Genomic DNA, 16,699 nt, shown 5'->3' on the forward strand with positions numbered 1-16,699 from the left:
CAACGTTTATCAGAATCGACCTAACACATATTAAGGTCTAAGGTAAAAGAGTGTGATAGAAGCAGAGATAACAGGTTCAAGAAGTTAGATATAAATTTGCTTAAGCTTATAGAGGAGGCGAACTATGTTTATGGACATGTCGTGCAACCACACCCGTGTCCACTCCCAAGTACTGAATGCCAAGCTCAACAACCATCTCCTCAATGGCATGCTCGGGGTACCAGAACACACCCTTAATGGGCAAGTGCAGCAGACTGGAAACATCATCCAATGTAATCGGCATCTCACCAAATGACATGTGAAATAACGATGTCTCTATGTGCCACCTCTCCACAAATTTTGTAACAAGATTTGTGTCTATCTTGGTCAGTCTGGTTCTCTTGAGAGAAGTCAAACCTGACCTATCCACCCAATGCTCCATCTCTGGTGGGAGCAAATGTCGAACCTCTTTCCTGAAAATAGATAAAAATTTACATTATAAAATATAAAGAATAAATTTATTTTAAAATAATCAAAGTAAAATAAATTTATTTTACTTACCTCTCTGAACCATAGATGGCGAGCCATGTGCTGCTCGTATCTCACAAGAATGACGGGTCTGAAGGCCCGCCAGGATACCCAATTGGCTCATGTGGCGGCTGTGGAACCAGTGCTGACGAACCAACATGATCTACAACACTGTGTCATCCCAATGTGTGGCTAACAGGCCTCCCATCTAATCCTCGCGTACGAACCACTGTCAAGTTTTAAGAAAAATTACAAAACAACATTAAAAAACGAAGAAAAAAATATTAAAACCAAAACCGGAATAGTTAGAGTAAGTGTTCCGGTTCTTAAAAGGAACGAACCGGAACTCTTCAAAAAAGTATTCCGGAATGTGATATTATAAACCGCAAGAGTTTGCCAAAGTGTTCTGGAATGTGATATTATAAACCAGAAGCATTTGTTTAAGTGTTATGGCGTGTGAACGTGTAAACCAAAAGAGTTTGGCAAAGTGTTCTAGTATGTGAATTTGTAAACCGGAAGTCTTACTTGATGTGTTTCGGTATACTTTGCTGTAAACCAGAAGAGTTTGAGTAAGTGTTCCAGTTTGGACGAAATGTAAATCGGAAGAGTTTAGAAGAGTGTTTCGATTTTGACGAAATGTTAAACGGAAGAGTTTAAAAGACTCTTCCGGTTTGAATTTTTTTACTTTCTCAAAGCATTTTCGGTAAAGTGGGGAAAAATGAAATTGTGAAAAAATAACTTGTTTATACGAGGGTATATTAATCCAAATTTTTTAAACGTAGGGGTACAAAGACAAAAGCTACAAATTAAAATTTTATCATGAGAATTAGTTACTCATGTTAAATAAAGACATTAACGTGAAACCGCCACAATAATACAATAATACATGATAAAAGAATGATTTAATAGAAATGCACCGACAATGTAAAACAGTTTTTAGATCACATATAAAATAGTATTTCTCTCCTAATGTCATGTTGTCTTTTACCTCTATTCTGTATAATTTGTTGTCTAAACTCTTGCCTTACTTTCATTAAAGAGAAAAAAAGTCATGCACTGACAGTGTAAAATAGTTTTGCACTGTCAACCAATCACAACCATGCATCTAATTAGTGTAAAATAACTTTACACTGACAGTGTATAAATATTATTCTCTTCATTAAATAGGTGTTGAAATGAGCTTTTATAATTTAAAAATAGCTCAATTTTAAAATGTAGTGCACGTGGCGGTTTATTTTCTTTTTTTTTAATCTAAATTAGACTTTTAAATTTGCATCATCATGAAAATTATTGATCAAGACGTTAACTTTCGTTTTGCCACTAATTTCACTCCATTTGATTTTCCTCAACTCCATATATATAATAAAAAGACTACACAATGCTCAAAATTCAACATAGCGCTAAATAAAACAAAACAAAAAATTTCCTTAGTCTTATCCTTTGACTCTTAGGATCTTGCCTTGCTTATATCACTTATCAATAACTTTATGTATATTTTTTTTATAAGCAACAATTGTATTCAAATTGAGTTCAAGAGAAACTTAAACCAATTACAAAAGATAAGACAAGAACATAACCTACAAACAAAAACATCATGTATATATTTGCTAAAATGCATACTTTTTTTTTTAAAAGCAAGAGATATATATATTAATAAGGAGAACCAAAGTTCTCACTACCAGCCACAATACAGAAACCAAACAGTCAACCCACGACACAAAAACAGCACAACTACTTTACAGAAACACAAAAACAGAAACACACATAAACAGCCCAGCCACTTTATGACAAATAGAAAAGTGGATTCCTACTAAACTCGTAAAAATTGCAATTGAGAAGAATGTAATTTCCCACATACGCCCACCGCCAAACCAACGCTTTAATCCCCCACACTATGTCGTAAATACTCCACGAGTCTCCATGAAAAACAATTCCATTCCTAACCGTCCACAAAGTCCAAATAACCGCCAACCAAACCACATTCTCCTTACCCTTTCGAACTTTAACCTTCCTACCAAAATAAAACCAATCAAGAAAGCTTTCCTTTAAGTTCCTAGCCTTGAGTACGACAAAACCAAACCAATCCGCTATGTCCCTCCACACTAACTCCGCTATGTGACAAAACATGAACAAATGTTCCACCGATTCGACACAATTCTTACAGAAAACACAAGAAGAAGTAGAGATGTCACTAGAAATAATACCTCTTTTAACAAGAGCCCCGGAATCCTATCCAAAAAGCTTCTCCAACCAAAAGCCCGAATCTTCATCGGCACATCCATCTTCCAAACTAAGCCAAACGCTTTATCAAATTCATCTTCCGGACCAAACGGTAAATTCCTAGCGTTAATAACATTGTAGCAGCTTTTTACAGAAAAAAACCTTCTGAATCCGCTTGCCAACTGTATCTATCCTTCTTATTAATATTGCAAGAAAACTCAGAGACAATCGCATATAACTTCCTCCCCAAAACCTGCACCTCACAAGCATTAGACGTATGCTGAACCGAGTCGCTCCAATCAACCATGGCGAAGCTGTCCGCCTCAGGTCTGAACCGCTGAACAGGGACTGCACCACCAGCAAGCAAAGAGTTGTTTACAGTCCCAGAATGCTGCACGGTAGAGTTCTGTCCAGCCACCACATCCGGCTGATAACGCAAAACTCCATTCTGACGCTTCAGCGAATGAATCCCAAAGTCCCCCCACTCCCAAGCTCCATCTTTAAAACCACCCATGAGAGCTACAGTTACCACCTGCAAAAAAGATTCAGAATACAGAAGCGGGAAAAGCTCCTTAAGCGCTCCCCGACCCGTCCAATTAGAGAGCCAAAAGGAAGATGCCAATCCATTTCCCACCTCACAAATGCAGTTACCATTGAAGAAATCCAAAGGATAGATAGACTCCAAAGACAACAAGTCCCCCACCAAGCCGACCCATGTTTATTACCCTTGATATTTTCTCCACCATGTAACATGCTAAGGCAAACATCTCCATATCTCGCTTTCAACACCCCGTGCCAAAGAGAATCCGGCCGATTGATAATCCTCCACTTCCATTTGCAAAGAAGAGCCAAATTAAATTCCTCGATATGTTTTACACCCAACCCCCCCCCCCCCCCCCCTTCTCCATCGGAAGGCATACAATCTCCCACCTCGTCCAATGAACACACCTCTTACTTTCCGATCCTCCCCAAAGGAAATTGCTTTGGAGTTTGCAAATATCTCTAACAACTTTCTTAGGAGCCTTATAGAAGGGCAACATGAAAATTGCGAGACTACTAAGAACCGCCTTGACAAGAGTGAGTCTTCCCCCGAAACTAAGGAGTTTCCCATTCCAACTAGCCAATCTCTTTCTAATTTTGTTCAATAACGGATTCCAAGTGGATTGTCTTCTAGGATTACAACCGATAGGCAAACCTAAAAAAATAAACTCCTTATCCTCCCTCCTGCACCCAAGAAAACTAGTCGCCACATCCATGAAATTAGAAGATATGTTAATACCGATAAGCTTGCTTTTATGAAAATTAATTCCCAATCCCGACACCATCTCGAAAGCTCTAAGAACCGACTTTATGGCCCATATATGAGACCAAGAACCATCCCCAAAAAGTAAAGTGTCATCCGCGAATTATAATACATCTATGAAGCTCCTACCATTCAAAGAAACACCCGCATAGTCTCCATTTAAAACCGCAATATTCACCAAAGCTCTCAAAGCTTCGGTAACAATCACAAACAAGAATGGAGAAATCGGATCACCTTGTCTTAATCCTTTCTCTACCTTGAACTCCTTAGTTGGACTTCCATTCACTATCACCGACATATTACTACAAAACACCAACGCATTCATCCACCGAATCCACTTCTCACCAAAACCCATCCTAACCAACATAGTACAAAGAAAATTCCAATTGAATTTGTCATAAGCCTTTTCAAAGTCTACTTTGAAAAGTAAGCAACCCTTCTTCTCTTTTATAGAAAAATCAACCACCTCGTTCGCGACTAAGACTCCATCCACTAATTGTCTCCCGGGAACAAAAGCGTTTTGATTCTTTGATATAACGCTTCCTATGACCTTATTTAATCTCCCCGCTAAAGCTTTAGAAATGATTTTATGAATACAACCGATCAAGCAAATAGGTCGATAATCGTCCAAACATAACAGGTTGTCCGACTTAGGAATTAGAGCTAAGAAAGAGGAAGAAACCAACTTGGAAAGAACCGCTCCCGAATGAAAGTCCCTAAAACACGCCACCACTTCATTTTTGATAAAGTTCCAACATTTCTTGAAGAAAAGAATGGAATACCCGTCCGGTCCCGGACTCTTAGCACCGTCGCAAGCCCAAACGGCCTCTTTAATCTCCTTTTCCTCAAAAATGGCAGTCAAAGCAAGTCTACTTTCATCGGTTAAAACTTTAAAATGGTCTCCACCTAACTCCGGCCGAAACACATCCCTCTCCTTGAATTTATTCGCAAAATGGACAAAAACCTCCTCTCTCTCTTCTTCCACCGAGCTAATCTCTCCCCTAGAACTTGGAAGAGGCCCAATAAAGTTACGAGACATGCCTCTCTTCATAACCGCATGAAAAAACTTACTATTGCAATCCCCATCATTAAGCCACTTCATTCTAGATTTTTGAATTAGCATGTTCTCCCTAATTCTTAAGTTCGTCCAGAACTTCCTATTCGCACACCTCCTTGCAAACTTATCCTCTTCCCCTTCCGAGTTAATCTCATCTAACTCATTCAACTCCTTGACCCCTTCCTCCATAGACAAGTCTATAACACCAAAAACATTCAAGTTCCACCATTTAAGTCTAGGTTTAAGAAGTCTCAATTTTTCCTTCAAAACGAAATCTCCACGACCGTGCACTTCCATCTCCCTCCATTCTTTTTCAACAAAACCCAAGAAATCTTTGTTCGAAAACCATTCGTTATTGAATTTGAAAGGCTTCGGATCCCAATCTTTCTTATCTGACATAAGCCACACCGGACAGTGATCCGATATATCTCTATCACCTATACGCTGTCCCACCACCCCCACCAATTCACTATATTATCCGAAACCAGAAAACAATCCAATCGGCTTTTTGACCTCCCGTCTCCGCTAAACCAACTATATATCTTGCCCTTACACGGAACATCCACTAGACCAATTTCAATGATAAAACCAGAAAAATCTTCCCACTCCTGCAAATTTCCCCCTCCTGTCCTTCCTCTTCTCTCCCTACTGTTTTTAACCGAATTGAAGTCGCCCGCCATCAGCCAGTCGCCATCCTTATGTTTATTTTTTAAAGCCACCAGCCTGACTCAAAGCTCTCTCTTCAACCTCAAACAACACGGGGCATACACATTACAAATGTACAACACCTTATCCATATGAATAGCTTTAATTCCTATGTATCCTTCCCCCCTGAAACTGCTCACAACTTCCACCCTCCTAGAATTCCACAGAATTAAAAGCCCACCAGACAGACCCACCGAATGGGAAACAGAAAAATTGATACCATCAGCATTCCAAAAACTCCTAACAATAGATTCAGAACATACCTTCAACTTCGTTTCCTGAACCAAAAAAACGTCAGCCTTCCCTTTGATTATGATATGATTAATTCTTCTTCTTTTCACTAAACTACCGCCCCCTCTGATATTGAACGTTCCAACAATCATTAGACACCGCTATTATGCTCCTGCCCACATACTTATTTATATTTATATATATATATATATATATATATATATATATATATATATATATATATATATATATATATATATATATATATATATATATATATATATATAGTGTATTAAAAAATAATAAATGAGTCGACTTTATAGAATAATAGATTTAGATCTATTTTTAAAAATAGTAGAGGATTGTCAAAGACATTTCAAAAATATATTTTTGGACAACAAATTATACAAATCATGGGAATAGTTAAAGGTTAAATCATATTGTCTATTTTCCTAAATAAAAATTATAAAAAAAAAAAGTATTTTTTGAGGATTGAACCCTAGATATGAAAACGCACACCCCATAACCACTAAAACCAAGGCAACATTTGTAATATAATATGAATATTGTGTGTATATAATTTGGATCCTCTCCTATTTCAATGGACCAGTCATCCCTCCAATTTGTAATCCAATGGTGGATGCATCCATATAAAAAAACAATAGTGATAAGAGACAATAAAATAGAGCAAATCAATGGCTAGGATTAAAGCAGCATGGAAGCATGAGAGGAAAAGCATGAGACAATCCATATTCGTATAATAACTATGCTAAAAATTAAAGAGTTGTATATCTTATCAAAGGACACAAATTTTTCTGTAAATAGAGAGAGAGAGAGAGACATTTAATAGAAAGAAAAAAATATGGAATTTATTTGTTTATTAGCCAGAATTTTGTTTATAACATTTTTTAATTTGTTTCTTATTTTCTATAATGCACGAGAGAAATTGTGAAAAATTTATTCTGCAAAATATCATTGATTGATTTGTTTAATGTGAGTGTGAAGTTCGTGTCAATATTTCTAAAATATTTAGGAGATTTACCGATTTTCACATTTTCATTCAATTTTACTAAATTGGTGTTAACAACGTATTCACTTGCACTACAAAATTTATTTGTGCAATCATCATGTCCTCTTCATCTTTTTTTTTAAAATTTTACGATAGACTCCCAACTCCAGATCTAACATATAACAGATAAAAAAAATATGGCATACCTTATTATGGATGATCTTAGCATCTACTCTACTTCATGAATAAATAAAAAATACAATTAGTATTTGAGGTTACCTTGCATAGAAGAGGTAAAATATAAAACAACTATAAAATTACATAATTAACTAATTTGATTAAACTAACTAATTATCACACTATATATATAACACTTGTTAAACAACTACAAAATACCAACATCTCATTAATGAAATATATATAAATAAAAATGACATGTAGAAATTTGGAAAAATTTATTTCAAATACATAAGTTTTTGCTGATATTTTTGTTATGCATAGTAAGCTATAACCACATGATCAAAGTGTGAGTATTGAAAGCGAGTGGAACATTTCCTCATGTTCATTTTGCAACTCATGATTTGATGGTGAAGAAGTTGAAATAGAAGTGATGACAGTAGCATATGTTGGAAAGATTAACCTTAAAGCACGTTCCATTCTTGCTAAATATGAAACTTGAGGTTCACTGTTGAAGGCTATTTGACCTAATCGAAAAAGAAACAACCTCGATTGATAAAGTGCTTCATCTTTGAAGAATCTGAAACCTAACAACAACTTGAGCACCAATATGATACTTACTGAAGCACCAGCTACTGCAGGTGCTGTTAGATGTAAATGAAGCATCAATGGAGTCATCACCATCATGTGCAATACTTTTTTCAGGATATGTGCAGTATGAGGATTCAAGTTTTGGACTTATCCCTTTCATGTGCACTAAATATAGTCTAATCATTAGAATATAATTTTTTTCTGTAATCGTGACTTATTATTTTACTTTTGTTGATATAAATAGTAAGGTGGTTTATTATTTTAGTGCTGTTTGAAAAGGACGAAAATTGAGATAAATGTGTATTTTATTTCTCACCCCTACACCAAGATCTTTTGAAAAGTATTATGTCTATTATCACGGTAGACTTTAACAATTGTTCTTTAGTAGAACAGGAGAAGATGACGAGTCTATCGAAGGAAATTACCATTGAAAATTTGAGATGTTGTTGAAATAGTTCGTCGGTGAATAAAATGTACTTGCAAAAAAAGGTTAGTATTCTGACGCTTAAGTCAATAAAAAAATGAGGTATAACTTTTTAAGAATATAATGAGTCATATCTGAATTTGACTCAGAGTCACCCTTATATAGGAGAGGCCGTTGTAAAACGTGTTCATGTGCAATGATGTGTGAGGCAAGTCCACATGTACAGTAGTACGATGAATTCTTGAAGAGGATGAGCCAATCTTGTGGGTCGTAGGGTAGCCTGGAACAGTAGTCCCCAAAATTCTTGATATCAACCATGAAGGGAGGACTGTCGATATTAGTGTACATGAGGTCAACCTAGAAGTATGAATTGTGGTGTTCTCGTCCATTTGAGAAGAGGATCCTTGCTTAGTGGGAGTGATTGTCAAGGGAAACATGCGAGAATTGATGAAATTGTCCCATATGCGTAAGGAGGAAGGTGATGTGCCTGAGCACACTCAAGTGTAGTTATTGTTTGGAGATGTGATTTGGGTTGTTGGATGGCTTTTTTGAGTTTCTAGTAGATTGTGGTAATTAAATCTAACTGTTACTTTGCATATAAAGCGTAAACTTGTATCTCATTCACACTTTTCAAATTATTATTTTTTCAAGGGTTTCTTTAGAGAGAACTTTTGTTCTCCCCGTCTTTGTTGGTGGAGGCTTCCATATTCAAGTTAACTTTTTTATTAAATACTTCTTCACCTGATTTATTTTGGTTAAATTACTTTAAGCTTAAGGTACTTTCATTTTCCTCCTTTTTTATTTCTGAGATTTTATCTGAGTTTGAACATGGAGAACACATGAAACTCATTTGTAGGAATATACCCTTTATAGTATTTAGTAATGCCACTTCCATAACTTAACGAGAAGTAATCGACCTTGTTCCCAGTGATAGAGATATTTATCCCACATGTATAAACATGAACTTGGTCGGGGCATGATTTATTTATGGAGACGTCAAACTAGCTAATGCCAATGTTGATGAGAATGTGATGGATGATTCACAAGTTCAAATATTTTTAGGCACCCGTGATATGTATATCACTCTCTTATGATGGTGACTAACTTGAAGATATCTTGTGTCTCATCCACAAGAAGATTCAACTGAAGTGCTCTTATGATTGGGATATCCAGCAAAAAGAATTTGAAGTTTCAAAGGGTTAAAGAGATGAAGTGTGAAAGCTTGCATGATCGTGTATGGAAAAGAGATTAATATATTGTAAAGACATAAGGGTGTTTTCGTAAGTTTGGCTCAGAAAATATTTTTAGAACCTAGCCAGTTGAACTAGGAACTGTCAAATTGATTAGGAAAAGTTTTTGAACTATCTAATTGATTAGAGCAAATTCCTAATAGATTAAATTATGGTGAATAAAGTTCATAATTGATTATGACAGTGTCTTAGTGAATGGTAACGACTCTCTATCAAAACCTTTCAATTTAGACAACAATAATATATTATTACAAGTACCTAATCGATTAGCTAGTTGATTAGGTCATTTATTTTTCCCATGGATAACTTCATAAATTGAAACATTTCTTGGTCTACAAATAGGGGGTTTCCTCTTCATTTATTGGTCTTCAATCCTTAGCTAAATTGTGCGCCCGCCAAGGATATGAAGTTGCAGGCTAACTTCCAACCAAACAACAAACTATGGAATGAAGTGGTTAGTCTTCAATCCTAACAATGAACATAGCTTCAAGCAGTTGATCTCGAACCAAATTGGAGTTTTGAGTTGGATATCATCCGTATCGAACTGAGGTTTTACACAGGATGAACACGAGCCAAATCAAGATTTTTCTCAGGCTGATCTCGAACCTATTGAGCTTTTACACAAGATGAACACAGAAATTGAGAGAGACTATATACCATGCTAATCTCGAATTTTAATAGGGCTGAGCTCAAGAACAATGGTGAATATTTTTCTTTGGTTATTCTTCACGAATCGAAAAAGGAGTGCTTTTCTTTAACGACGGTCATGAACCAAATAGAGACTTATAATAATCCCCAAAAGATATTTTACACAATTTTAGCTTCAAACCAAAATAATTACTTCCTTAGGAAGAATGATTCACTTAAGAGGAAAAGAACTCATGGTAAATTTAAAAATAAATACCTCACCCAAAACAATTTTCTAACTAAACTCAAGAACAATCTCAAAGCATTATGGCTAAAAATATGTGAGAGAAAGAGAAATAATTTAGAGTGATTGAGAAAGGTTAAAAGACGAATCAAATCCAGTAATCTCCTTCGAAAGAAAATTCTTGGTAGTTGAACGATCCTCTAAGGATTCAATTTAAAATGGAGAAACTTAATCAAGAAGAGAATATGAAGAATAAGTTTCATCTAAACGAATCTTCTAAAGAACAAAAGAGAAGAGAGTTTCAACTAACAACACACTTAGAGATTCAACTTCAAGGAGAAATCTCAAATACTCAACCTCTAGTAGAACCTTCGAAGAATCTTCTTCCAACGAGTAAGATGTCAACCTTTGATAGCACTACAAAAAATTGTGTAAATTATGTAGGTTTTAATTGGAAGTTATCTGAAATCGACATAATTTATGTTAAAACTTGGGGGTTTTGTAAAATACTAAAATTACACGTAAAAAACCGTTGTTTAAACTGCGCTAATTTACATTAGTTTTATTTAAAATTTAATTAATATTTTTCCCACACATAGGGCCAAAACTACATATAAGTCTTTTCTTTATTTAAAAAATCTCTTAAGCTTAGAGATTGTATCCTTTAATTATTTTTCATATTTTCACATTATTGCAATTGTTTTTATTTTTTTTCAAGTGGGCTTAGTCCAATAATTTTTAAAGAGATCTATTAGGGATAACATAGTATTTAAGTGTAACTTCTATTCGTTATTGAACAAGAATATTTATATGTTATTTTTTTTCATTTATTTTCTTCTCTCTAGCCTAATGGATAAATCTAAATTTGATAGTAGTTGTAGAATTTACCATCATTTAGGGAGTAGACCTAAAACTCCGATCCACCTTGCGAAAATATGAAGGTGGGGTTGATATACGAGTCTTGTATCTTTAAAGGCTAAAAACTACAAAATTCTTGTTAATGTTCGCACTGAAAAAAAAGGGCGGGGCTGAACGACATATCAGATGGTGTAGGCCTAAAACTTTACCTATCTTAAAAAAATACAGATAAAATAATATGTTGACGCATTGCCCCGCTTTGTCATCCTTTAGAAAAATCTATTTGTCAAAAAAAGTAATCAATAAAAAAATAGACTAAAATTTTAGTATAATTCAATTTAATTGAAACCGTTGGAAGAAACGCTGCAAGCCTACAATGCAAAAAACAAGCTTGTAACAAATAAAATTTTTTTTTATGAATACTCGTCCTTCGATAAAAAACGTGCCTCATCTCTTTCATAACCAAACAAATTGGATGAAAAAGGAAGTCATTGAGCACATGCTTCTTCCTTCCCCCTGACTTTGGATACTGGTGTAGAGCTCCATGTCCAAAGGCTTGTCTCCACCTAAAATCAATCTTAACTCATCCAATCTTATTTTTCCGCCTTAGGGCATCCTAAAAGCTTTTCTGAAAGGACATGTTATATTCGTTCTACCGCAATACAAACAACACTTAATCCTCCTCACGTACGAGCATACAAGCAACATTTAACTACTAGAACGTGAATGTGAACATCGTCTAATAAAATAAACCAACAAATACTTATTTTCTACCCCACGAACTACGGAGCTCTGATTTCTTCATTGCACTATGGAGATACATAGGCACAAGGTTTCAGAACCGAGACGAGCACACTAATTAAAAACTTATTTTTTTCCCTTAATTAAATCCATTAATAAAGAAATAATTGCAACTAAACATAAACGACACCCATACACACAAAACAAGCAAAACGGTTTCCGTTGAGTACAACGAGTGTGAGGGATGCTAATATATTCCCCTTGTATAATCGGCTCCGGAATCCAAACTTTGTTGCAAGACCATTTTATCTCACTTTTAGGGGTTTTGTTTCAATATTTTTTCTTTTCTTTGGAATAAATAAATTTCAGTGGAGACTCTGTATTTTTTTGTGATGCGACAATCCCAACCATTAGATTTACACATTCCAAAAATCCATCCTTCATGTAGCAATTCCAACCACTTTGTAGTGATTAACCCGTTCATACAACATTACAAAAGAGCACGTCGATACACTAAAAAACTCTCCAAAACCACGGACCAAGAAACATTGCTTGATGTTGACCAGACGGACCTCATTCCTCTTTACAATGACACTCGTTTACAGGCACCACCATCTTCATTACATATGCCTTGTACTTTAATCCAACAACTCTTCAACTCACATCTTAACATTGCATATTTTCTAGACTATGCCCAAAGATTCCCTGCAGTGTACAGTCAAATATCCATTTTGTCTCCCCATCTTCCACATGGGACACATTTTCGCAACCCCTTTCTTGATCAGTACATCACACCCTCCATCATTTGACACATCACCACAACTCCAACCCACATTCTCTCCACCTACACCATATAATTCAACATCAAAGCCTTTTCTCCTACCAAATTTGAAATGTGTCCTTCCTATTCTCCTTCAAACCCCACATTGTTTCCTAAACCACGTCAACTCACACAATTTTTTTAGACTTTCCTCTCTCTAGTTTTTCCTACGCCCAACCCCCTCATATCCACACATATTTTCTCCTTCCAACACTAACCCCTTTCCACCCTTGATTAAACCAACCAGCATCATCAACAAATTTCAACCAAAAAAAAAACCCCATCAATCTGAGCCACTCCATACCATTCAGCCATATCACCCCATATGGCACCAACAGTCCAAACCATAATAAAAAATAATAATTGCGCCACAATTTTAAGCCCATCTAACCCATCTCACGTCACTAACCTTGAGCATAAAGGAATTTTAGGTCTGGCAGTAGTGATAGCAACATAATTAGGCCCAAGAGGACTAAACAAATTCTCTTAGGCTTAAAGATTGTATTCTTTAATTATTTTTCTTATTTTCTCATGTTTTTAAATTGGTGAATTCTTATTTACCCAACTCAAAAACTTGGGTAAAGTTACATTCAATGTAAAATGTCTTGGAAACAAGGAATAGTTGTACTATTTTATAATTAATTAAATATGTTAAAATTAAATGGGATCTTCTGATTGGTTGAATGTACGCTACCCAACTTTTGGTGATGGGTAGAGAAGTTGTCCCCTTTTAAATTCCTTCAAGTGGGTTTAGTCCATTAATTTTTAAAGAGATCCATTAGGGATAACCTAGTATTTAAGTGTAACTTCTTTTCATTAATGAACAAGAATATTCATATGTTATTTTTTTTTTCATTTATTTTCTTCTTTATAATCTAATGGATAAATCTTAATTTGATAGTAGTCGTAGAATTTACCATCATTTAGGGAGTAGATCTAAAGCCTCAGGGTCCACCTTGCGAAAATATGAAGGTGGGGTTGATATACGCCAAAAAAAATTTTTTATAATTTTTAACCTTTAAAGATACAAAATTTTTTTTTTTTTGGCGTGACTATTAACAAAATTTTTTTTTTGGCGTGACTATTAACAAAATTTACCATCATTTAGGGAGTAGATCTAAAGCCTCAGGGTCCACCTTGCGAAAATTTGTATCTTTAAAGGTTAAAAATTATAAAAATTTTGTTAATAGTCACGCCAAAAAAAAAAAAAAAGAGACAGAACGACATCAGATAGGAAAATACTTACATACACACAACCATAACACTTGTACTTACACACAATCAATCACTTTTTTTTTATTAATTAAAAATTAAAAATAAAAGTGTCTCTCTCCTCTTTTATCTCAACCACCCCGTGTTCTCTCTCTTTTCATTGGTTGTGCCTAAAAATATGAATTTAGGTTCGTATCCATGCAAGTATTTCTCCATCAGAATGATTAAGACTTAAAAGCTTACCCATTTTAAAAAAGACACATAACACAATATGTTTGGCGCATTGGCCCGCTTTGCCATCCTATAGAAAAATCTATTTGTCAAAAAAAATGACTGAAAACTTAATATAATTCAATTTAATTCAAACCGTTGGAAAAAACGCTACAAGCCTACGATGCAAAAAAAAACAAGCTTGTAACAGATAAAATAATTTTCTACGAAAAACAAATAAATAATGTCTAGATAACAGACAACATGGTTCCTCGTCACACAAATTGAATTAAACATAAACATACAAAGTCAAATAATTACACCAGTTACAGTTTCATAAATATATTGTGAAAAATCATCAAAATCATTCCAAAACAACAACACTAGACACATGGATAAAATAAGATACAATAAACAGTAACACCAAGTTCAATGATCATTGAACAGCGGTGAAAAAAACAAGTAAAGGGAAAGAAAAGAAACCACAAACTAGAAATTAATTAACCAAAGGATTACACACCAAAACTAAAAATTAATCAAGCAAAGTAAGCGATAATCACACGATCAAAGTGCCATCATTGAAAGCGAGTAAAACATTTCCTCCTGTTGATTCTCCAACTCACGATCCGATTGTGAAGAAGTTGAATTAGAACTTGTTATTACACTAGTATGTCTTGGAAAGATTAACCTTAAAGCACGTTCCATTCTTGCTACGTTGGAAACTTGATGATCACTGTTGAAAGCTATTTGACCTAATCGAAAAAGAAACAACCTCGATTGATAAAGTGCTTCATCTTTGAAGAATCTAAAACCTAACAACAACTTGAGGATCAATATGATGCTGGTTGAGAATCCAGCTATAGGTCTTGTTAGTTGTAGATGAAGCTTCACTAAAGTCACCATGTGTAGAACCATTTTTGAGGTTGAGTGTCGTGTGAGGATTCAGGTTTTGGACTTATCCGTTTCATATGCACTATAGTCTAATAGTTGTTCTATAATTGAGATTGATTATTTTAATGTTGCTTCAAAGGATAACTTGAGATAAAGTATTTTATTTCCACCCTCTACTATTGTTTCTTTTGAAGTATCTTGTATTTATGATCAAAGTAGATTTTAAAATCCAAATGCGACTCGCATTTGATTATATGTGGATTTTTTATCTTTGCACTAGCAGCACTACTAACATAAATAATGTTAGTTTTAATTTTTTATAAAATAAATTAATATTGCTTTACATGATATAGTCAATATTGGATAAGTTTAAGATTTCTGAAACAATAAAATAAAGGGAAATAGTAATGCTTTTTGGATTCACTCTAACATATTGAACCACAATGAAAAACTACATTATAATGCAAGAGAGAATGTTAATACTTTAATGAGGTTATTAATTTCTCTCTCTTGATGAATCAACGGTTAATATTTCTTCCTCTCATCTCTCATTGAATGAGAACTTTTAATAACAACCGTACGATATGCAATTATGTGATATATATTTAACTCAGAATCTATCTATTAATTATTGACTTTTAAAATTTGAGTGAAATCTGAGACATTGATTTTAAATCGTACGGTTATTATTAAAAGTTCTCAGTTCTCATAATAATCAAAGCTCTCATTTGATACGTCCCCATATATATATATATATATATATATATATATATATATATATATATATATATATATATATATATATATATATATATATATATGGACGACTCAAGTGAGAACATTTGGTTATTATGATAAATGAGAACAGTGAATCACGACCATTAAATTTTGATTTTGTTGATTTTAATGGATTGGATTGGTTTTTATTTCTATTTTGATTTAAAATAAGTATTAAGGACCATAGAAAAAGAAGCCAATCCAATCCATTAAAATCAACAAATCAAAATTTAATGGTCGTGATTCATTGTTCTCATTTCTCATAATAACCAAGTGTTCTCACTTGAGTCGTCCCCTATATATATATATATATATATATATATATATATATATATATATATATATATATATATATATATATATATATATATATATATATATATATATATATATATATATATATATAAAAGATGTATTAAGTATGAGGGCTTAATTCCAACATTTAAAAGAAAAAAATGTTTGTAATCAAAGATATTCCAAATCAATTTTCAATCTTTCCAAATTTACATTCTATTTATAAACTAAACTACACCAAATCATTTCGCTTTAAATCTTACCAAAATGAATCAATCACAATTAATATTCAGAAATATATTTTTCTGGCTATATATTGTGAGGATTCACAAACTGAAAAAAGGAGGAGAGAATATTCTGGAAAAAAAAAATTCCACCGCGCCAAAAAATGATACATGCTATTATAAACATCTGATAATTTGAACACACTGAATATCAATATATTTGATTGTATATATTGTTTGGTTGAGAATTATGAATACCGTAGTTAAGATGACTTTGAAAGATATATTAATCTTGTAATGTTTACGAATTTAAAGAGATTTTGGCAG

This window comes from Vicia villosa, linkage group LG1, assembly GCF_029867415.1.
Source record: "Vicia villosa cultivar HV-30 ecotype Madison, WI linkage group LG1, Vvil1.0, whole genome shotgun sequence".
NCBI classification, from domain to species: Eukaryota; Viridiplantae; Streptophyta; class Magnoliopsida; order Fabales; family Fabaceae; genus Vicia; species Vicia villosa.